The sequence below is a fragment of the Vicugna pacos genome, chromosome 9 (genome assembly GCF_048564905.1).
Source record: "Vicugna pacos chromosome 9, VicPac4, whole genome shotgun sequence".
In the NCBI taxonomy this organism is placed as follows: Eukaryota; Metazoa; Chordata; class Mammalia; order Artiodactyla; family Camelidae; genus Vicugna; species Vicugna pacos.
In genome coordinates this window covers 2,378,350-2,403,073 of record NC_132995.1, presented here as the reverse complement: position 1 = coordinate 2,403,073, position 24,724 = coordinate 2,378,350, and the positions used below count along the sequence as shown (strand labels likewise).

Genomic DNA, 24,724 nt, shown 5'->3' with positions numbered 1-24,724 from the left:
ATTCAATATCTTGTAGTAACTTACGTTGAAAAAGAATATGAAAACGAATGTATGTGTGTTCATGTGACTGAAACATGCTGTACACCTGAAACGGACACATGATAAACTGACTTTACTTCAATAAAAAATATATACAAAAGATATTAAATTCTGAGGAATAAACCTAAAAAGGAAGTGAAAGATCTGCACACTGAAAATTAGAAAACCTTGATGGGAAACACTAGAGAAAGCACAAATATATGGCAAGACATCCTGTGTTCATGCACTGGAGGTCTCAGCATCGTTCCAATGGCAACACTGCCCAAAGCTATTTATAGATGCAGTGCAACTCCTATTAAGATTCCAACTATACCTCTTTGTTGAAATAGAAATCTCTTCCTTAAGATTCATAAGGGAGTCCAAGGGACTCTCCAGCATTCAAACCCATCTTGTAAAAAACAAAGCTTGTAGTCTCACAATTCCTGATTTCAAAACTTAGTGCAAAAAAAAAAAATCAAAACAGTGGTGGTACTGATCGAAAGACAGACAAACAGTGAAGACTAGGAGGCCCAGAAATATACCACCACATCACAGGACTTTCGACAAGGGTGCCAATGCCTCTCACTGGTGAAACACAGTCTCCTTGACAAACAATGTGGGTCAACTTGGAGTCCGCATGCAAAATGCCGCCGGACGAATGAGACTACCTGACTCAAAACTGTGAGTCAAAGGAAACAGTCAGCCAAGTGCAATACAACCGAGAGAATAAGAGAAAACACTTGCAAGTCACAAATCTGATAAGGTAGTGCAACCTAAGTTATGTAATATATGTGCTCCCTAAAAAACTAAAAACAGGCTTACCGTATGATCCAGCAGTCCCACTCGTGGGCATCTATCCAGGGAAAACTCTAATAGGAAAAGACACATGCACCCCAGTGTTCAGAGCTGCACTATTTACAACAGCCAAGACATGGAAGCAACCTCAGTGTCCATCCACAGACGACTGGCTAAAGAAGAGGTGATACACACACACACACCCACCATGGAATACTACTCAGCATAAAAAAGGAAATAATGCAATTTGCAGCTACATGGATCGACATGGAGGTTGTCATGCTAACTGAAGTAAGTCAGAGAGACAAAGACAAATATCATATGATCTCACTTATATGTGGAATCTAAAAAATGGCAAAAATGAACTTATTCACAAAACAGAAACAGGCTCAGAAAACAAACCCATGTTTACCAAAGAGAGAAGGGGGGAGTGATAATTTAGGAGTTTGGGATTTGCAGATAGTACAGCACAGGGAGCTATACTCAATACATTCTAACAACCTATGATGAAAAAATATGATACTGGATATATATGTGTGACGAATCACTCAGTTGCACACCAGAAACGAACACATTTACGTCAACTTCCCTTCAATAGAAAATAAAATATGTAACAAACTCCTGTAACTGAACAAAAAACAAATAACCTGATTAACAAATGAGCAAGGAACTTTAAAAGATATTTCTCTAAAAGGTGATACACAAATGGTCAATCAGAATATGAAAATGTGCTTAAGATCACTTATCTTCAGAGAAATGGAAAACGGAACCAAAATGAGGTATCATCTCAAGAAAATTAACATAGCGGCTATTTAGAAAAACCTCCAGAAAAATAACAACTTTTGAGGATGGGGAGAAATTTAAACTCTTCTGCACCTTTCCTGGGGTTATACAATGCAGCCACCACCACAGATGGCCGATGTACCCAGGACCGCTGGACTTCAGTGCCCTCAACCCACACGAGCTGCCCGGGAAGCCGGTGCGCAGCCCACGGGGCAGTGCAGAACGTGCAGCTGCCTCATGAGGGCCAGGAGGGCCAGGGCCTCGTCAAGGACTTGCCCCTGCACTGCGTCAAGAAGCCTGGCCCCAAGAACTTCAGAATTACCTACCACCCTCTGCCCCCTGCCATCTCCAATATCCCACCCTCCACGATGGAGGGTGACCTCAAGATCCTCTTCTCCAGTATCAGCAGTGTCATCAAAGAGCTCAAGTTCATCCAGAAGGACTGCAAGATGGCCCTGATCCAGACAGGCTCCATGGAGGAGGCATCCAGGCACTCATCCACTTGTACAACCACGACCTGTGTGAGAACCACCACCTGAGGCTGTCCTTCTCCAAGTCCCCCATCTTGGCCCCCAGGCTGGGCGCCCAGCCACAACTTCCATCGTTCCAGAAAAAAGTTGAGACAGGATGGAAGGGCGCAGGGCACAGCCACTCAAGGAATGACAGCAATTTAACAGCAAAATGGTGGGAGATTCAACTCCCAGTTGGCCTTGAGGATTAAGTTGGCAGGAGAGCTGACTTCTGGTAGAACTTGAGCTTCATTATATGCTGATTGTAATATATTAGCATGAGAAATAACTTGCCTGCAGGCACCGTGACAGTCCCGAGGCTAACAGCAATTCCTGGGAACCCCAGACCCTTCCCCAGGGTAGTTGGAACGGTCCCACCTGCAGGCCTGCGAAGCTACTGAGCCCAGAAAAACTGGCAACACCAGGTCTAGCCGCTCTTTTCAACCCCTCCTCTTTGGAGACAGCCCGCGATCTGCCTATGGAGTGTGTACCCACTTTTACTTTAACCTAAGCAACCCATTCCCACACATCTCTGCTTGCCCTACACTCTATGTAGTGCGTATCTCTAAATAAATCAACCTTTACTCAACTCTAGCCCACACTTGAATTCTTTCCTGCACGAAGCCAAGAACCCACACTTGGTGGGGCACATCCCAGGGGCTCAACCGAGACCTGGGATGTGGCCCTCCTCATGCCCCACATCCATTTTCCTGCATCGAAGTCATTTTAAAAAGCAGCTAAAGACTTGGTTGGGACACAGGGGTTCGGGGTGGGGAGAGTACAGCACATGCTTAGCATGCAAGAGGTCCTGGGTTCAATCCCCAGCACCTCCTCTAAAAATAAAACCTAATTTCCCCCCCCAAAAAGTGTCAGTGATTACAAAAAGCAGATAAAATGACCTTAAAAGACCAGAGATTTTTTTAAAGAGAAATCAGTTTACGTGTTTTGAAAAAAGTTAAATCTAATTCACTTGCTCCCCTTGGGGACACGGGGTGCTGGCGTGGTCGGCACTCCTGCTTCCCTGCCCCCTCACCTGTGCCTTCTGCAGCTGCAGGGTATGCACGCCCAAACCTCCTCTTGTTCCTCAGGCCCGCTTCTCAGGCAGGGCCTTCTGGAGTCGCAGACGTGGAGGGATTTGGGGGACCGAGGGGTCAGCCTCCCATGGGATCAGGAGCCTGACGTGGCAGGAGGCTGTGGATGGCAGGGGCTGGCAGACACTCCAGATCCTTTAATCAAGTATGTGATTCTTCCCCTCCACAGCCCCAGGGGCCCCTCTGGGGACGAGACCCCAGGGCGCGTCCCTGGTGCTTCCTCAGCTTGGTTCTCTCTGGTATCCCTGCAGCTTCTCACTGGAAATAGTTCCAGTTGACCAAATATCGTAATCTTTCCCATTTATATGCAAAATAGTGTTAGTTGGCTTGTTATATAGCAAGATAAAAATGCTATGAATGTGATCTAAAGTTTCTTCCACAAGTTTGACATCTTATTTTGTTATTTCACTCCTTGTGACAGGATCCAGCGTCAGGGCCGATGCCACGGTCAGCTGGGCGGCCCCCGGACGCCTTTATCACGCCCAACTGTCCTCCGCCTGGGAGCACGAGCACTCTTAAACTTTCAGGATTTCTTTTTTCCTTCAAATTTTAGACCAAAGTTTTGTTTCTGTTTTTTATCTGCCTCTAATACTGGGACCTCAGGAGCTGGGCAGCCATCCCCACCTTTTTTTAAATTTTAACTGAAGCACATTCAGTTACAATGTGTCCATTTCTGGTATACAGCTCAATGTCTCGCTCGTGTATATACAGATATATATTCATTTTCATATACTTTTTCATTAAAGGTCATTGAAAGATATTGAACATAGTTCCCTGCACTATACAGAAGAATCTTTTTTAAATCTATTTTTTATATAGTGGCTAATTTTCAGAGAAATGCATATCAAAACTACAATGAGGTATCGACTCACATCAGTCAGAATGGCCATCAATCAAATATCCACAAATGATAAATGCTGGAGAGGGTATGGAGAAAAGGGAACCCCCCTACACTGCTGGTGGGAATGCAGTTTGGTGAAGCCACTGTGGAAAACAGTATGGAGATTCCTCAAAACACTAAAAATAGATTTACCCTATGATCCAGCAATCCCACTTCTGGGTATATGTCCCTTGGGAACTCTAATTCAGAAAGATACAAGCACCCCAATGTTCATAGCAGCACTATTTATAATAGCCAAGATATGGAGACAACCTAAATGTCCATCAAAAGATAGCAGGATAAAGAAGTCATGGTATATTTATACAATGGAATACTACTCAGCCATCAAAAAGAATAAAAGAATGCCATTTGCAGCATCCTGGACGGACATGGAGATCATCACACTAAGTGAAGTAAGCCAGAAAGAGAAAGCAAATTACCTCTGGTCTTAACTGCTGGCTTCTGCAGTTAGAAGTCCATGGGGCTCATGTACAGTCCAGCCCTCCCTCTCTCCCCATCTCCCTTCCTAGGGGCCTGGGCCCCAAGTTTCCATTTCGTGTAGAACAAGGGTGTGATTATTTATCATTTTTTATACCTGTTGTAAATCATGAGGGGCAGCAGGTGGTGACACAGATGTGTATTCTGATAATAGCTGTTACAGACTCAATGTTGCAAGGGGAGCAGGCAGAGTCCACTGGCTGATTCCGGCTTGGAATACAGAGACAACTGAAGTAAAGCAATTTTAAAACAACAACAACAAAGTGCAGCAACCACTATGGGAAACAGATCCTCATAATATTGAAACTAGAACTACTGTGTGACCAAGTTATCCAAATTCTAGATGCACATCCAAAATAACTGAAAGCCACGGGTTGAGAAATTTGCAAGCTGACGTTCACAGCAGCACTATTCACAGCAGCGAAGTAGCCAAACCACCCCCACACTGAGCTTCAGATGGATGGATGGGCGAACAAACATGGACTGTACCCGCAGTGGAATATATTTCAGTCTTTAAAAGGAAGGAAGTCCTGGCACATGGAACAGCATGGAACCTTGAAGACAGGGGAAACCAGCCATCCCCACACAAAAAGTGCTTTTGAATTCCACGCACAGGTGCATATAAAGAGATTAAATATCCAGAATATAACAGTAAAATGGTGAACACCAATGGCTGAGGAGAGAAGAACTTGCTTTGCAGAGCACGTAGACACCAGCTCTGTGAGAAGGACAAGTCCTGGAGGTCTGTGCCACAGCAACAAGGATTCTGCGCAGGACTGAGCAGAGGAAACCCTGGTTCTAGCTAGCCCATTTGTTTTATGATTATCCTCAACTACAGAAGTTTTTTCAAATGTAGTTTGTAAACGTAATTAGTTGGAATAATATAAATCAGCCTTCATGGTATCTAACGAGTTTCTGAAAAAAATTTCCATAAAGAAAAAAGCCATATTAGTGCAACTTATTCTACGTAAGATTAAGATTCTGTGGGTGTGAACGTTAGAAACTTTGTTACCTTGTTATATTGCATTGTTTCCAAACACTGAAGTGAACAATTTCAAACTACTGGTAGTAAGAAAATTTTTTCTCTAAAATTTAAAAACAAATACCATTTGATGTAAGGAAAAAAAAACTAAAAAAGAGAAAGATCTCCATAAACAACCAAACTTTATACCTCACAAAACTAAAAAGCACTAACTAAGGTCAAAGCAGCAGAAGGAAGAAAACAGCAAAGACCAGAGCAGAAGTACATGAAATAGAGACCAGAAAAACCATGGAAAACTTCGACAAAACTGAGTTGGTTTTTTTTTTTTTTTTGAAAAGAAAACATCCCTTTGCTTACTTACCTGGGCAGGAATGTGAGGGACATCGGTCACACTCACAGTCGCGTTTCACACCCCAGCGCTGCCCTCTCTTCCTCTTCCTCACTAAGTCCTGATGAATTGGCTTCCCTTAAAAAAATGAAAAACACGTTTTTCTTTCATCACAGCAACTTGCAGTCCTCCCTCTACCTGACCCCCCCCTTCCCATGGCTTCAAGTGTCCTGCTCCTTCTCGGACTCCAGCCCTGCTGATTTCACCAGCTTCTGTCCACGTGACAGTCATCCTCAGCCACCATGTCCTGTTAACTCCCAGTCTCCAAGTGAAACCCGTCCCTTTGTTGCTTCCTTACTCTTCAGCCTCTCCCTAGTGCCCTGACAGCTGGATGCGGACACGTGGTCTCCTCATCCACGAATCGGGTCTCAGACCACGGCGGCTGGCCGCAGTGAGCATCCAGGGAACACTGGATACTGCTCTTCAACACCGTCTCCAACAAGAGGGAGGAAATACATAAATTTACTTATTCTGACCTCTGTTGCAAATTACAATCATCTGCAAATTCTCTGGGACTGGAGGGAGCTGGGTTTTACTGGAGCCTCATGAATCATACAAAATCTCTTTTACTAACAAAAGATCTGACTTGACTCTCATGCCCAGTAAATCCTCATTTGACCCTCCAGAAGCCCTGTTCTGTGTTCCCTAAATCAAAGCTCCACCCTGCCACTGCATCGTTCAGTGTGCATGACCGGTGGGAAGCAGGGTTAGCAGGTGTCCTGCCCAAAGTCACTGCACAAGCAGAGCTCCAAGAGCCTCTCCTGTTGGAGACACCCTCTGTCCTGTGTTTTGCCCTGAGAAGGAAGCACTCACCTGACTCATCTTGGCTGCAAAGCTCCATTCAGGGAAGTGTTGATCAGGATGGGTTCCGCAGCTCCTGAGTCCACAGTTACAGGGACAGGGTCCACACACCTGGTCTCCAACAGGAACACCATCATCTGCTTATCAGCGACACTGCATGGAGCGCCTTCGGTGTCTCCCATGAGCAGCCAATTTCATCCCAGTGCAGCCATCATCTCTTCCTCAAGTGCTTAAGGACAACGTTTGGCAATTTAAAAAGACCTGAGAGGCCAAGCAGAGGCCAAAAAACCTTTTCTGCATTCCCCGAGGATAACTGAAGTTCAGAATCAAAGTGATAATCAGGCGTTCAAGGGACACTTGAAGGTGACTTCTGTCACATTATTCTTAATTGGTCAAGTTCAAGGACAAAGCTTTTTCATCTCTTCAGAATACTCAGTGTCATCTTGGTCAGGAGTCTGTTTCTAATGACTTTAAATTCCATGATTCTTGCTACTTATAGCCTTAGGACTTTTTCATCTGGAGAATACCCAGATTTGAAGCTGTCTCTCCCACTTCAGAACACTGTGTATCTGACGTGATTCCGTGGGAAGATGGTTACTTTTAGTGGAACCGTTGTTGGTGTGTTTCATTGCAGTGTGCCACACCTGTTTTCCTAGTGTGTATGGCAGCTTCCACCCACAAAGGCAGCATTAAGTAGGTTTGGTAGAGACCATATGAGCCTAAAATATTTCCTATTTGACTCCTCATCAAAAATGTGCCTCTTGCAACTGCTTGTACTTTGTAGGACGTCTAGTGCCCAGCACCCACTCCACCTGCATATTCATGGTGCCCCCAGCCCTCCGGACATCCACACATCCCCATGCGTTCCAACAGTCTTTTCACTGATAAATTGTTGTTTTTGCTGTCATTTGTTTCTTATTGAGTATGTCTTCTTGTTTTTATTCTTCTTTTAGAGCTAATCCAAGGGCTTCTCAAGTCATTATACATGAAAAGGAAGTCATCAGCAGTGTCAGCATCAAAGGTGTATTCACTGTGGAAAGAAAAGTTAGAATTTCAGCAAAAGGACACAGTGTAGGCTCATTCCTCACTTCTACTCCAGAAGCCCAAACATCTCTCCCATGCAGCATTTTAATATGTTCTTCTTTCAAAAATCTACAATTTTCCTGGACTGGGCACTACCTTGTGGGTTCTAATAAGGTCAAATCATATGTTATATGTTTTGTAGCAGTGCGTTCCTGTTAGTCATAGGGAATTCCACGTGGTTATTGGATTGAAAACTTTCTTTTTTTTTTTTACTGTAAGATAAATGGAGACAAAGACCATGCAGATCTTTGCCTTCATATTTAGAATTCATATTAGTACCAGACCTGCCAAAGTATGGGCATGTCACAGATAATTTTAGGCAAGGACACTAATTATATTTAGCAGAGTATAATACTGAAATGTAAAACTTTGATTTACTCCACAATTCTCTTTTCCATTTCATCTTGTTGCATTCCAGGCACTTGGTTTCATAGTGCTCTAAAAAATAAAGAGATAGTGGTAGGAATTCTAGGAGGAGTTGTTACAACGCTAGAGCAGTCGAGCCTAAGAATGCGATACACTTGAACTTCAAGTTTGGATCCAACAGTGACACAGAGGCTCCAGAGCAGAAATTTTAGTGAATGTAGGAATACTGGCTCCATGGCTAATGTTACAAGATGAAATGATACCAGTATTCATAGCCTAGTCTGTTTATGGGGGACTCATGAGAGATTAGTCAAATGCATAGTGCTGGATGAGGAAAAAGACTCCATTTCTATAACTCACTGTCCTGGCACCAAGTTCTAAAGACAGGAGAATTTTCCCATGTGAATCAAGAGATCATATGCAATGCCTACATTTCTGTCCTAGCTCCTACCTTCCAAGTGCTAACAGCCAGAGTGGAGCCGAAGGGAGCACAGGACATAGATGGCATTGCTGAGCCTTCAGCACATGCCTTCCTTTTTGGTTCCACTCATTCACTTTTATTTCTTTTTTTTTTAACTTTTTTTTATTGAGTTATAGTCAATTTACAATGTTGTGTTAATTCTCAGTGTATAGCACAACTTTTCATTTATACATGAACATACAGATATTCATTGTCATATTCTGTTCTGCTGTGAGCCACCACAAGGTCTGGTGTATATTTCCCTGTGCTGTACAGTGTAGTCTTGTTATCTGTTCTACATATGCCTGTCAGTATCTTCAAATTTTGAACCTACTTCAAAAAGACACCTGCACCCCAATGTTCAAAGCAGCACTATTTACAATAGCCAAGACATGGAAACAGCCTAAATGTCCATCAACAGATAACTCGATAAAGATGGAACGATATATTTATACAGTGGAATACTATTCAGTCATTAAAAATGACAACATAATGCCATTTGCAGTGACATGGATGTCCCTGGAGAATGTCATTCTAAGTTAATTAAGCCAGAAAGAGAAAGAAAAATACCATATGAGATGGCTCATTGTGGAATCTAAAAATACATACATACATACATACATACATACATACATACATACATAAATACATAAATACAAAACAGAAAGAGACACATAGACATAGACTGGGAGCTCCTTTTTGATTTCTATGATTCAATTTCTTCCCTAAAACTGAATTTTCCTGGGGAAACTTACCTGGACCCTAACTAGGTGAAATTTTATGTTCAGAATTGATGATAATAATTGGAATAAAGCCCTCATATTCTAGTAGCTGCTATCTTTACACAAAGTTACTACATTATTTGAGTAATATTTTTTCTTTCCAGTATGTAATATATGTGAAAAAGGCAGAGTGGCTCTGGATTGGGATGTTAAACATGTCATCTATCTCTGAGCAAATAACACATATACTGAAGTGGATATAGTCCAGGTTTCTCACTGTTGGTGGAATATTTATAAACGAAGAAGAGGAAAAGGGCAGAATGAATCCTAGGGGTTGGTTTTGAATTGGAGGAATAATGAATATCTCATAGTGCATTATAAATATGTGTATGCATGTGAGTGTGTGCATGTGCATGAAACTTGAAAAATTAAGAGCTCATTTGCTGTGATGTCCCAGAAGAAATGACACATTGGTAGCAATGTACAAAGCTTCACCTAGCAGATCTTGGTTCCTACAATCTGATCTTGATGTAAAGGGATCAATACTTCTTTTTGTGAAATGACTGATGACAGGACTGCATCGGGACCATACAGATAAGCCTACAAAATTTTTTTTGAAGAATTACAGTAGCTTTATTGGTCTTTTGCTCCTTATATCTAGGACAAAATGCTCATTAAAACTGACAGTGTTGCATCAGAATGCATTCCACTGAGTCGTTCAGGAATTCAGCATATATTTGATATGAACAAAAATGAATGACTAAATGAATGATTAAATAAAGAACTGGGTGAAGGTAAAACTCCTCCTTACACAGACTCTTACCTGATATATGTTGACACTGAAATAAGAGTCATTACATTTTGATTTATGTGGCATTTGAGGTGGGAGCTAATGTGGGTTCATCTAGGGGTCATGAGAACATGTTACGACCATCTCAGGATCTCTCTCATTCAAGTGCCGATTAATTTTAAAGACAAAATGATAAATGTAATATGAAGACACTTGACAGGTCCGTATCACCACTGTTGGAATAGGCTGAGACGGGTTGTCCCCTGGTGTGAAGCGGTGAGAATAGAACCGCAATTTTATTTCATAAAAGTTTTATTGAGACACTGTTGATCTATCACACATGTAAGTTGACGGTGTTCAACATATTTTGATAAACCCATATATCGTGAAATGATTACCACAGTAAAATTAACACCTCCGTTCCCTGCTGTAATTGACTGTTTAAAAATTGGTGGTGATAACACTGGAGATCTCACTTCTTAACAATTTCCAAGTATTTATTACCCTTGGACCAACATCTCCCCCTTCCTCCCAGCCCAGTCCCTACAAACCACTATTACACTCTCTGTCTCATGAGCTTGGCTTTTTTAGATTCCACATATAAGAGATACTACACAGTGTTGTTCTTTCTCTGTTTAACTTATCTCACTGAGAATAATGCGCTCAAGGTCCATCCATGTTTTGTAAAAAGCAAGACATTTTTCTTATTTATGGCTGAGTAATAGTACAGTGTATATATTAAAACTGCCTTGACTTTATCCATTCATCTTCTTATTTATTATTTATTTTATTATTTTATTTTATTTTATAAAAATCACTTGTATTTCTATTAAAAAGCAAACAAACAACTAACCAACCCATTTAAAATATGGGAGTAAGAACTGAACAGGTATTTTTTCCAAAGGAGGAAATGCAAATGGCCAACAGGGGCATGAAAAGTTGCTCAACATCACTAATATCAGGGAAATGCAAATCAAAATCACAATGAGGTACCATCTCACACCTGTAAGCAAGGCCATCCTCAAAAAGAAAACAAACAACAAATGTTGGCAAGGATGTGGAGAACAGGGAACCCTTGTACACTGTTGGTGGGAATGCAAATCGGGGCAGCCACTATGGAAAACAATATGGAGGTTTCTAAAAAACCTAAAAAATAGAACCTCCATATGGCCCAGCAATTCCACTCCTGGGCGTATACCCAAGAAAAATGCAAAAGTTAATTCAGAAGGATAATACACCCCGATATTAACAGCAACATTATATATAATTGTCAAGATACGGAAGCATCTTATCACTCATCAGTAGATGAACATCCATTCATCTTTTGATGGACATTTAGGTTGCTTTATGCCTTGGTCATTGTGAATAACGGTGCAAAAGACATAGGAATGCAAATATTTCTTCAAGATTCTCCTGCCAAGGAAGGGTAAACTGAGTCTGGCTGGTCCTGGGGAGACATCAGGGACTCCACTGAGACTTGAGACTGAAAAGGAAGGGTCATCCCCCAAAACAAAGTAGTTTCAGTATATGAAAGAAATGGAATCACAGAAGAAGAGTTTGAGATCTGAGAGGAAAGAAAAGCCGTGACAACTAAATGCAACACATGATCCTGGTTGGAAGGCTCAACCCAGAAAGCCCCTGCATCAGCTGGAAAGCATTATTAAGTTACATGGAATCATACTACTGCAAGAATCTTACATCTTCTATAAAATGTCAAATAGTACTTCTAACAACAACATCATACTGTTGGAGCCTGTATATGATGGCTAAATCCATGAATAAAAATGGCTATACCTTAAATTTATCATCCCCAAAATGGAATTTCATAAGCACTATAATTTCCCAAAAGAAGGCAGGAAAAAAAAGAGGAAAAAGCAGATAGGACAAATAGGAAAAAATAAAAATAAAAAACACAAGTTACTGTTCTTTGGTGATGTGAACTAAATATTCAACTAACAGCTTTGACTCCCTGCTTCATATACTTCACTCATCTATTCAATCCCATTTACTGAGGGTCAATCTTGTAAATAAATTCCAGGTTTAAAGGTTAAGCAATCCATTCAAAAACATGGATTTTCTGCTTAACAATACAGCATATTGGAGAAGTATGAGCGGAAAAGGTACCTACCGATATATAAAAGCACTTCTCCATTTTCCAGGTTTCTTTTCTTCATCTAAGAAATAAAACCTCCACCCACTCTGGAGCAACATTTACCTGGAACATAACTGGATTATGTGCAAAATTATGTCATGTATTAGCCACACTCACATAGGGAGAAAATTTGTGAAAAGACTTCAGATGTTCCTGGAGAAAGAGGTTTTCTTTTAGATAGCTCTATTAATCAAGGCCAAATGTGACACCTCAATGATGGTTTTAAATCTTCTTCAAGGGGACAGTTTCATGGATTGACTTTCAGATCTCCCAAGGCAACACCAGCACTTAATTTAACTAATTTCACTGGATTTTATGTCAAAATTTGGGTTTGAGCACAAACTTCAATGGTACCAACTTCCAGTTATAAAATAAACAAGTCATGGGTATTTAATACACAGCTTGGGGACAAAAGTTACTAATACTATGTCACAAAATGAAAGGTTGTAAGAGAGTCAATATTCAAAGATTTCATCACAAGAAAAAATTTTCTTTAACTATGTATGGAGATGGATAGATGTCAACTAGAATTACTGTGATCATTTGCAACATAAGCAAATATCCAATCATAATGTACAATCAGGAGTAATATAATGTGATGTTAATTATACCTCAATAAAAACTGAGTACTAAGTAGTTACAGAAGACCGGGATTATGGTCCTTATTGATGACCTTTACTACACATTTAGCACTTTAACCATAATTTCTAACAACTCAAGAGCAGATTCTGGGTGTTCTAGGATTCCTAAGGAGCAGCAGGAAGGGGGAAACAGTGGGAAAATATGGAAACCAAGACATTAGACGTCTGCAGCAACCATAGATGAAAATCAGAAAAGACAGTGATATAAAAAGTAAAAACAGAATTCATCATGTAGAAGATGACAAAGGTGACCACCAGCAGCAGGATGGTGTGGGCGGCTCTGGTCTCCGGGGGGCATCTGTGGAATCCAGTGGGGGTGTGAATGTACTGCACTCTCTGGTGGTGTCTCAGCAGGAGAAGCACCATGGAGCCACTGGACCAGACCATGAGGCCAATAAACATGGCATCAGGAAATGACCACAGGATGACAGTGACTTCACTGAGACTTGAGACTGAACAGAACCATTTCCCTTGGGTGTCAGAATCATTCCCTAGGCTATTTGGAGCAGTGACCATCACAGGAATGTAGATATTCATTAAGATACTGAATATCCAGCAGGTGCAACAGGAAAGACCAGTGAATTTAGGGGTTCTTCCTCTGAACATCATCCAGTTCACTGTCCTGGGGATGAGAGTGACAAGCTGATAGGTGCTCAGGACACAGGTGGAGCACAGGATGCTGCTGCGAGCCACTCTCTGTATATAATATACAAACTTACACCCAAGGCTGGACAGGGGCTTCCTCAGAACAGAAGTAGCCATTGTGTGGATAGTCCCAGAGGAGAAAAGAACCAAGAGATTGGCCACAGCCATGTGGGTGACAATGATGTCTTTGGTTTTCTTCTTGTGTCCAAGCAAGAGTGGAGAGATGTTATGGAAGAAGAGAATGGCATTGGCGAGAGCACCAGTCCCCACTTGTAATAGAAAGATGGTTTTCAGAGACAACTCCCCTTGGTTCCTCAAGGCATCTGTGTGAAAGGACATGCAGAGGGTTCAGAGGGGCCTGGAGTGCTTAGGGGGCTGTGGTGGTGATGACACTAGCAGTCTTCTTACATAACCAATGTTGGGGAAAAAAATTGCTCTTTTCCTCTCCTGAGATGGGACACACTTTCATGCACCACAGGAGGGACTCAACCTGTAGAATATGACACCCATTACAATTTTCACTATTATTATTTAAAATTTATGTCTATTTTTCAATATCCTTATTATCAACCAGCCTGTAAGGTCCATGAATTTAAAAACCATGTCTATGTTATTCAGCAATATGGTTGATAAATTACAAAATATATACTGAGTGTATGAATATGTGATAGTGACTAACATATATACTCCAAAATGCTTAGAATTCATCAGCATCCTGCTTATTATTAAAAGTGTCTTAAGAAAATGAAATGGAAAATGCAAACGTATCACTGAGATGTTAAGACTGTCTTGCTAACATTACTACAGCTGCAGCAGAATCAGTTGTCCACACTGGAGGACTCGTACATCATCAGAGTCAGGACACACACATTAAAAACTCACTTGCAGGCATCTGCTTTCTAGCTCCTCATGCATGGAGCTTGAAAGTCACCTTTCCAAGCTAACAATGAGTGAAACATTCACTATATTGGAAATTCTTGCATCATTTAGAGACTTGAGGACACAGGGGATAATAGTGCTTCTAAAGAATGCAGAGTCAGACAGGCGAAAAGAGGAAATCGAGACTTCCTGGAGCAGAGACTCAGGAGCGGGAAAACTGCGGGAACAAGGCTTTGGGGAGGAAACCCTGCATTACAATAGATGGATTGGTGGGCGCTCTTTGTGTAGAAGTCTGAGAGTGAGCAACTCCAGGCAGACTAATCATAGGAGGACCCCCAAATATCTGTGAGTTTTGTGATATTTTTCTCAGTAAATCCTGGAGAAAAATCCATCCCCCTGTGCTTCACAGGGGGAGGGGAAAAGAAACTATTTTGAACTCCACAGTACTGTGTTCTTAACAAGGTCTGCTTTCAGAGAGGCTAGTTAACCAGAGCCTAATCAGGTAGGGTTTTCACAGATCCTCACTGACCTCAGAAGGCAAACACCCAACTCCACTCCACTCTAGCCATCCAAGCTCATCTATGGAGGAGAAAAGATCTGAGAATCAGTTGCAACGTTTACTGTCCAGAGGTACAGGTTCACCGAAAGACTGAGACCTAACTGTAGGACTGCAGGAGGCTTCCTCTCTCCCCACACATCACCATCACATCCCTAAACGTTTATTACCAGTAGTTACTTTCACCTGATACATCATATCTGGACATCAAGAAAAAATTACTAGGCACACTAAAAGGCACAAAAGATTTTGAAGATGCAGAGCAAACATCAGATTCAGATATGACAGGAATTTTTCAATGATCTAACTGGGATTGTAAAACAACTATGACTGCTATGCTAAGGGCTCAAATGGATAAGTTAGGCAACATCCAAGAACACATGGGCAAAGTAGGCAGAGAGATGGAAAGTCTAAGAAAGAACCAGCAATAAACGTAGGAGATCAAATGCATTGTCACAGGAGGAAGGATGCTTTAATGGGCTTGTTATTAGGTCGGAGGACACTGATGAGGGAAGAATCTCTGAGCTTGAGGATCTATCAAAACACCTCCCAAACCAAAAAGCCAGGAGAACAGAGACTGGAAAAATACAAGATGTAATGTCCAGGGACTGTGGGAGGACTACCAAAGGTGTAACACATGCATAATGGGATGACCAGAAGGAGAAGAAAAGAGCAAGAAACAGAAGAAATATATGAAGCAAGAATGACTGGGAGTTCCCCCAAATCAGTGACAACACCAAGCCACAGATCTAGGAAGCCCAGAGAACCCCAAATAGGGTAAATGCCTTTCCATCCAAAAACCACCCTATACTTTGGCATATCATACTCAAGCTGCTATATTTTCAAAAATAATTTTAAATTTTTGAAAGAAGCCACAGGGGAGGAACCCTCACCTTATAGATGGAGGAACCAAGATGAGTGACTTCCGACCCCTCCTTGGAAACCAGTCGAGCAAGGAGAGTGGAGTGAAATATTTAAACTGTGAAGAGAAAACTATTCCACCCTGGAATTCTGCATCCTTTAAAGTTTTCCTTCAAAATTGACGGAAAAATAAGGACTGTTTCAGAGAAGGTAAAGTTGATGGACTGTGTTGCCACTAGAGTTGCTTTGAAGAAATGCTGAAGGAAGTTCTTTAGAGAGAGGAAAAATGACGAAGATCAGAAATCCGGATCTACGTGAAGAAAAGAAGATCATTGGAGAAGGGATGAGTGAAGGTGAAATAAAAACCGTTTTCTTAGTCTTAGAGTTACATTTCTTCAAAATAATAAGAGCAAACATTATATATATACATATATATATTTATGTATCCTTACATAATTCCCCCCATGTTTGATTCATTCATCACAGATCAATCCCTTCCCTGCAGTTTCTTTGATAAATCTGTACTAAATGAGCCTCTAATCTGAAATTTTAATTACAGATAACCTCCTTTGATTAACAATAACCTGTACAATCCATTTCTCTAAGTTTGTTAAATTTTACTGTAGTCTCAACGAATTTATCCAAACATTGTTTATTGGCAAAATATATTACTTGATCTCATGCCCAGTAAGTCATCATTTGACCCTCCCTAACCACCCCACTCACTCCTCCCTGCATCACATCTCCCAGTGACAAATGCATGCAGGTAGCCTCAACCCCTCCTATCTCTCCTCCCACAAACAGAGCCTGTACTTACTTGCTATGGGCTGAGCTATTACTCAGGTGACAGATGTGGTCAAACCTACTGGTTGTACATTTTCTGGGGCACACAGATCAATGCCACGGGTGAGGCATTGAACCAGAAATGCAGGACTCACCTGCCCCACACAATCCATGACACCGGCCCCACACAGTCACACACGGGCACCTCCACAGCCAGTTAGACATGAATCCACAGACGGGCCCTTGTTTCCCCCTGGAACCACATCCCAGTGCCCGCCTCCCTCGTGAGCCTCTCCTGATCCCCATATGTGCAGGGACCAGTATAGGCAGGTCAATTTCCATTAATTCAGGAAAGCTTATGCAAAAAAGTCTTTATAAAAAGAGAGAAAACCTTGGAGCCATATTTTCCAATACATTTTCTGACAAAAAGCTCTGATTTCATGAAACAAGCTTCAAGGCCATTGCATCTCTCTTTTGCCTGAGCACTTTTTGCTCCACTCAGCTCCTCATACCTTCTGAGGTTCCATAATTTCTGTTATAAAATAACTAAAATGCATAGAACACAGAGGATGCAGCAGGATCAATGTGCTGCTGAATCAGGTGACGAGTGTGTGACTCAGCACATGTCAGCACAGAGATCAGGGCTGGTTGGTGGAGACCTCCTAAGAGGATGAGACAGCCCTCCTGAGAGAGCCCTACTCATTGTGCACCCAGGACGATGGATACAGGAGGTGGGAATAAAGTCCTGGACAGAGGGACACGGTGAGGGTCGGGGAGGGAGGAAGCACTTTGCGTCCAGTAGAGAATGGCTAAGACTTTTCTCAGAAATTGCCTCTGATGGCGTCTTGTTCTTCCCCATGCCTGTCATCAGGAGCCCTTTTCCATATTGGGCTGTCTTAGTCAGCTTGGGCTGCTATGCAACAACATATCACCAGCTGGGCGGGTTATAAACAACAGAGACTGATAGTTCACAGATCTCGAAGCTGGCGGCACGGTCCCCGGCCGGTGAGAGCCCCCTTCCTGCGGTGTGGCTGCTGCCTTCTCCCGATGGCCTCACGTGGCGGAAAGGGTATGGAGCTTTCTGAGGGCTCCTTTATTAGGGCACTGATCCACCTATAAGGGCTCCACCCCCATGACCTGAGCACCAGGAAAAGGCTCACATTCTGATATCATCATCTTTGGGGATTATGTTTTCATCATATGAATTTTTGGTGGCACACAAACATTAGGACCATTGCATGGACCTAGGTATATTCCACTATATTTTCAAATTTAAAAAGTAATGTGAACTATGTTCAGTACCTCATAATAGCCTGCAATAAAAAAGACCATGAAAAGGAATATAAATATCATATATGTATGTGTAAGTGCATTACTATGCTGTATACCGGAAATTAACCCAACATTGTAAACCAACTATACTTTGATAAAAAGGTTTTAAAATACAAAGTTGAACTGCCGCGGAGAGTATTATTCTAATCCTATTTCCAGCGTTGAATAGAGCATATACTGCTCATTTTCCAACATTGATACTGCTTTGGCAGACTGGGAAGTTCACTCGATTTCACATCACTACAATTTTTTTTTCCTGCTGCTTAGGGTTAAAGTAGGACAGAGGAGCATTTCCGCATTCAATTTTAGACATAAACATATGAGCAACACATGCACACACAGCTGAAAAACGCCCAGAATGGTGGTGCAATACCCTGGCAGAAAGTAAATACCCTCCCCAAACATGTTAGATCCTAGGGAACCTGCAGACCCATGTTGACATGATTTAGCAGCTCAGTGGCTCTGGTCATACAAGGCTTGGCACAGATTCCAAAGTGACTGCCCACCTCTCTTTTCCTCATAGTCAGGGACTCCAGGGCACAGGGATTTGCCATGAGCCTCATGACTCTGGTCCCGCTCAGAAACCCCCCACAACACACTCCCCCCTCCTGCCTGCCCAGCCAGGGCACGAATGGGGCACTCAGGGCAAGGCAGGGGTAGCACCCATCCCACCCAATGGTGCTAACAGCACAGCTCTGAGTTCCTCTCCTGTGGGAGAGCCCTTCCCTCCTGTTTTCTGCCCTGAGGTTGAACACAAGGGAGCACTCACCTGCCCGGTCTTGGCCCCACAGCTCTGTGCAGGGAATGTCACTCAGGATGGGCCACAGTTATAGGGACAGGGTCCCTGGACCTGACCACCCCACAGAGGAGCCATTATCATGTCATCTGTAGGACGGGTGACACTGTCTACACAGAGAGCCTGGGGCATCCCCAGTGAGGAGCAAATCTGACCCTCAGGGCTAATCACCCTCGTCCACTCCTGGGGATTAGTGACAGCTCCTGGCAATTACTGAGCAGGTCTACAGGAGCAGCTGAGCAGAGGACACAGAGTTTTCTATGTTCCCTGTGGGAGATTCCAAACTGACGATGAAAGTCACAATTCGGGGAGGAAGGGGCATCAGGAAAACAAGAAGGGCTCCCTTCGCTGTGTTTCCCGTGGGGCATCTGCACTCCCGGCTCACTTTCCCATAACTGCTCCAGAGTCTGTCACACTGATCGTCAGTGGAGGATCTGGAAGCGGGTCTGTCCGCTGCCTTCAGTTTCCACAACCCTTGCTATTTATGGCCGCAGGTCTGCGTAGTCCGGAACATACCACATTTGAAGCCAGAATTTCCCTCCTCAGAATGCTCAGGCCTCCCTCATGTCCAAGTCACTCTGCAAGGACACTGTCATTTGTTCTAAGTCACTTACAAACCCCCTTCCTGAGTCTCTCATTGGACACCAAGCCTTTCTGTGTGTTCTGGGCAATGAATGCTTGCAAGAAGCACCCCTGGACATACAGAGATGGATTAAGAAAATGCAATGATTAGGAATATAGCGAGATAGCATTAGAATTCTTTACACTCATCATTGGAATGATCAGTTGAGAGTCGGAAATGTTAACTGATAATTGGAGCTTTGAAACCAGGTCTATTAGCTGGGAAGTGGGCGTGACGAAATTCCTCTGGGAGACCATGCAACAGAAAGAGCATGTAATCCTCCCCATCGGGCTCCTTCTGCAGGGAATGGATAAACCGGGGGCAGCAGACGTGTCCAGCTAAAATTAAAAAGGGCTACTTGGGCCATGTGGTCTGTCCATTTGTGAAAGTACCTCCTTTTTCTCCGCCAAGGATGTGATCTTGGTTGTGACACCGCCAACATTCACCTCATTCTTTCTGGTGACGTGAGGAGCTTGTGATATGAATGTGCCAAGCAGATTCAGAAGAAGTGTGGGGGGAGACTCAGCTTTGTATTAGGTATCCTTCACGTCCCTCGACTGACCCTCCACTGCAGGGATTTGGACGTGGGAATGAGCCGTGATTGGCTGTTCGTAGCCACTTGGACCCAGGACTAGAGTGGGGGTGGACCTCAAAGGAAGGGTGAAAGTTGAAGATGAGTGGTTTTGTGGATGCCACCACCTCCAAGCAGTCCTGACTGTGAGGTCAGGGACCATGTGCTTGTCCTAAAGCGACCTCGAGGGTGCAGCCAATACAGCACAAACCCTCTGGTACAGCAAACAATTTCCTCACAATCAGCTCAATGGACGATGCTGGGTCTTGCCTTAGAATCTAAGAACAAAAATACCTAGATCATGGTTTTCCATCCAAAAAGCACGATTAATGGGGCAAAAGCAACAGTCACAGTTGACGAGATGGACTAAGAAATGTCATCTCAAAATTCATGCATTGTATTCATGCTCAGCAGGGATCCACGGACCCTGATGCCCAATAAAGGAGGCACAAGCAACAGGGACAGAACACAGGGGACGCGGCACCCAGCGAGCCTGGCTTGGGGATCTGGGAGCCTGGTCTGGAATCATGATTTTAGCACATTTCATCTGTGCCCCAGCTCACAGAATGCAAAGTGAGTACCTTGCTGAAAACAAAATCACAAATTTCACACAGAATTAACATGTGCATTGAACTAGGACCTGTTTCTGGTTGTAAAGGTCAGCCAGTCAGGACCAATGCTACAGGTTCAGGTCTAGAGTCTGCAACTGGACCTCAACCTGCAGCACCAGCCAGCAAGGCACTCTCCCCAGCCTCTGCCTGGGGGCCCAACCACTGGACTCATCAGTCATCTTGTGGCTGCCCACCCTCGCTGTGGATTAGAATCAGCCGGAGGTGATGGTGGATGAAAATCTACCTGGTGCGGGGCCAGGGATGGTTCTGGACCAGTGATAATCCGGGACCAGTGAGAACTCACTCCTGTGGTGACCCTGGGCCAGTCTCCATCTGGGATGAGTGGTGACCCGGGGCCAGTGATGACCAGAGAGGAAGATAATTCATGGTGCTGTCTGCTGGGAGACTGGATGAGGTCTGTGGACTGAGCGGTGCTGTTGGTGCCCTGAGGTGAACGGCCATGTGTTATGGAGGAGACTGTCTTTGTTGTAGGGATAACAGCACTAGGAAATGCAGGTATGGAGTGGAGCACGTCAGACATGACTCTCAGGTGGTTCAGAAAAACACTCTTCATGATGGGATGACATACAGAGAAACCACGATGAGTCAGCAAGATAATATTAATCATGGTCTGTGAGATATGTACGTGTACGTGAACCTTTCTATACTCTTGTCATAATTCAGTATATTTCGAACTATTTCAAATCCATTATTTATAAGCCAATACTGATGCATTGTCATTATATACCTTTTATTTGTAAAAAAAAAAAGGTTATATACTGCTAAATGTTTTTTTTTGCATTTTGAAGCTTTTCTAGAATTTCTTTAAATTTTACTTTATTTTCTAAATTTTACAATTTTTAAAGTTTTCATTATTCATCTTAAAATTTCATTTACAATTTTTTTGTTTTTGTTTTCAATTTACTTTTATTTAATTTCAATTTAATTTTTATTTTAAATATATTTAACACCTTTATTGTGGTGTAGTTCTTGCACATTAAAGTACACATATTTCAGATGTACAATTTGATGAACTTTGATAGATGTCTACACCCATGAATCCACCACCACCATCCAGACAGCTAACACTTCCATCACTCCACAAGAGGTGCAAATCTTGAAGAATTTTTATTTTTTATTGAAGTCTAGTCAATTTTAATGCATTTTTTACTCTTGACTCTAAGTGAATTTGAATCAGCTACTTACGACAGGCACCCAGTTTTCAGCAGGGCATCTGTTGCTTTTATCATGGTTTCTTACTATTTTATAAAAGAAAGATCTTTGCCCAACTTGTTGGAAAAATCCAAGCAAACTTAAGATGGTTTAAAGTAGCTAGTTTATCAGTAGCGGGTCAGCGTGGTCATAAGTGCAAAGTCTTTCTGCTCTGAAAGCACTGGTCCTGCAGGTGAACCGGGGTTTTAAGTGGTAATGACGCCACAGCTGGAAACACGTGAACACGCATGTTGTGTAAACCTTAATTCTGAACTTTCCTAAGAGAAAACTGACACATGAAAGTCAAGAATCAGAATGATTTGTGGGTTAGAACAGATACGGAATGAAAATGCAAAAGAAAACGCAGCGGAAAGCACGGGAGAGACTCTATCCTGCTTCAAGGACCTTCATATTCTATGGCATGGTGACAGGAGTGAACGTCACCTCTTTGCAGCTTGTAGTGTGATGCCTACAAAAATCACTAATAAAAACAGTCATAAGAATGTCAAGGAAGAATTAACCAGTCGATGTATGAAAGAAATAGAAATTTCACTCGAGGCAAAGTGAGGGTTATGACCCAGGAACGGCATCTCAGGAAGTTTGGAGAACTGTTCTGCCCATTAGGAGCCAAAGCCCAGTGGTGTGTTTTGAGACAGGTGGTTGTACATCAAATGACATATTATTGACGGTGGACACATCCCAGATCTGCAAGTACCACGCGGTGGGTCATCGTGACTCCTTACAAGATCAGGAAGGAACATTGTCTTTTAAGGAGCTGGCTTGTTGATGCTGGGAGAACGTTGCCCTTTACAGCTGAGCAGGTGCTCCTGCCGATGGGGGGCGTTTGGTCGATGCAGAATGCAGACACACAGTGCACCATGGGGACAGAGCTGGCCAAAGGCAGGGAAAAGTTTTCATGTTATCTTTTTTCTTATCTTGCCATAAAATATAAATTTTATTTCTGAAGACAATATAAATATTTATACACTTAACATCGGAGCACCTACATGGGTAAAGCACATATTATCAGACCTGATGTAAGAAACAGATGGCGATATAGTCATAGTGGAAATTAGAAAACCCCCAAAATCATCAGTGAACAGATGAAGCAGACAGAAACAACCACAGGAAGTTTGGGTTGAACAACAATGTAGGTAAACTGGACTCAACAGTCATGTGGCCAAAAAATATGTCCTGCCATTTCAGTAATAAAAGTGTTGCCCACCATCAAGCCAGCAGTCACTGCAGCCGCCCCCGGTGGTACACTTGCAGGGAACTCAGGATGGAGGAAAATGGGATACTGGCTCTAAATAGTTAAGGTGTGTATCAGATGAATAATTTCAGTAAGCTCAGACCTTTGCATCTTTCTAGATTTAGAAAAGCATTAAAACCATTAACTTGAGATTCTGTATTTTGGGTTTAGCACTAATCTTTAGATGTCCGACATTTTATTTTTCAGCAAAACTCCCATGTGTCCTGGTCCCTCCCTTTCCTCTTTGGAACTGTTCCTCAGAGCTGCGGAGAGGCTGTTTTTTGAACTATATTCTTCAGGAAAGTTCCCAAGAAAGCAAAATCCACAACTTCTTATTTGTGGGTTTTTTTTCAGTATTCCTCTTTTTTAAATTTTCTTTTTGGGGGAGGTGATTAGGTTTATTTATTTACTTTAATGGGGGAACTGTGTATTGAATTCAGGACCTCATGCCTGCGAAGCATGAGCTCCACCCCTGAGCTCTCCCCTCCCCCAGGCTGTGCTTTTTTTTTTTTTAAGTCAAGAGACATATCCCGAATATTCCACCCGACAGCAGCCAAGTTCACAATTTCTTCCAAAGCACATATAACATTCACCAGGAAAGATCGTATGTGGTGGCATAAAGCAAGTCTTAAGAAATTTAGGAAGACTGAAATCTTATCAAGTGCCTTTCCCGAACAACAATGAGACAAAACCAGAAACCAGTAGCAGCCGGAAAGCTGGAAAATTAACAACGATGTGGAAATTATAGAACACACTCCCGAACAACCAGCGGGGCAAAGTTGAATTGAAAAGGAAATTTTATAAGATACTTTGACAGCAGCCTGGAGGGAAACACAACACACCCAAAGTTATGCGATTCAGGAGCAGCTATCCTGAGAGGGAAGTTTATTGCAATAAATGCCTACATTGAGAAAAGGGGACATCTCAAAAAACAAGCCGACTTTATACCTCAAGGAACTAAAACATAAGAACAAAAACAAAAGAAGTAAGATCAAAGTTAGCAAAAGGGAACCAGTAACAGAAGCCAGAGTGAAAGAAATGAAACAGGGATCCGAAAAACACTAGAAGAGGTCAACAAAGCCAAGCGCTGTTTTTGTGTGAAAAGATAAACGTTCATGTCTTTACTCACCACTGGCAGGACTGCGGGAGGGTGACATTCTCCGTTGGGCACCTACTGCGTTTGCAACTTCACTGCCTTCCTCTCTGCCTTTTCCCACTAGAGCAAGCCGAGTCCCTTTCCTTAAGAAACAAGAAACACATTTGGGATTCATCAGAAACATTCCCATTCGTCCTTCCCGGGTGCCCCTCCTCCCACCACTTCAGTTTATTGCTTCTTCTGACTCCTAATCACATGAGCCCCCTGGTTGCACCTGCTCATACACACCTGCCGGCCATCCTCAATCACCGTAACGGGCTCACTCGCTGCCTCTGAAAATGAAATTTAAACTTTGGTTTTCAGTCCTTTATCCTCTCTCTGTTCCTAATACACTGAGAGTGAGTTGACAGCGAGAAGTAGTCACCTCCTTCCTGACTGGGAGACACTCTGTCCACAGTGTCATTACCTACATCACCTCCCATAACAGCAGGAAGAAACATAGAAACCTTATTGTGTCTGACCTCTCCTTCGAGTGTACTTAACTGAAAA

At 42.7% G+C, this 24,724-nt stretch overlaps 1 long non-coding RNA gene across 1 annotated transcript; it reads right to left on the bottom strand.

The window, feature by feature from the left end:
* Positions 1-5,923: 5,923 nt before the first annotated feature.
* Positions 5,924-24,300, bottom strand: LOC116282230 (uncharacterized). The gene is made up of 3 exons (XR_004191692.2): positions 24,209-24,300; positions 6,758-7,775; positions 5,924-6,022 (listed from the first exon to the last, which is right to left on the bottom strand). It is a non-coding gene; the product is annotated as an uncharacterized lncRNA (long non-coding RNA).
* Positions 24,301-24,724: the final 424 nt, after the last annotated feature.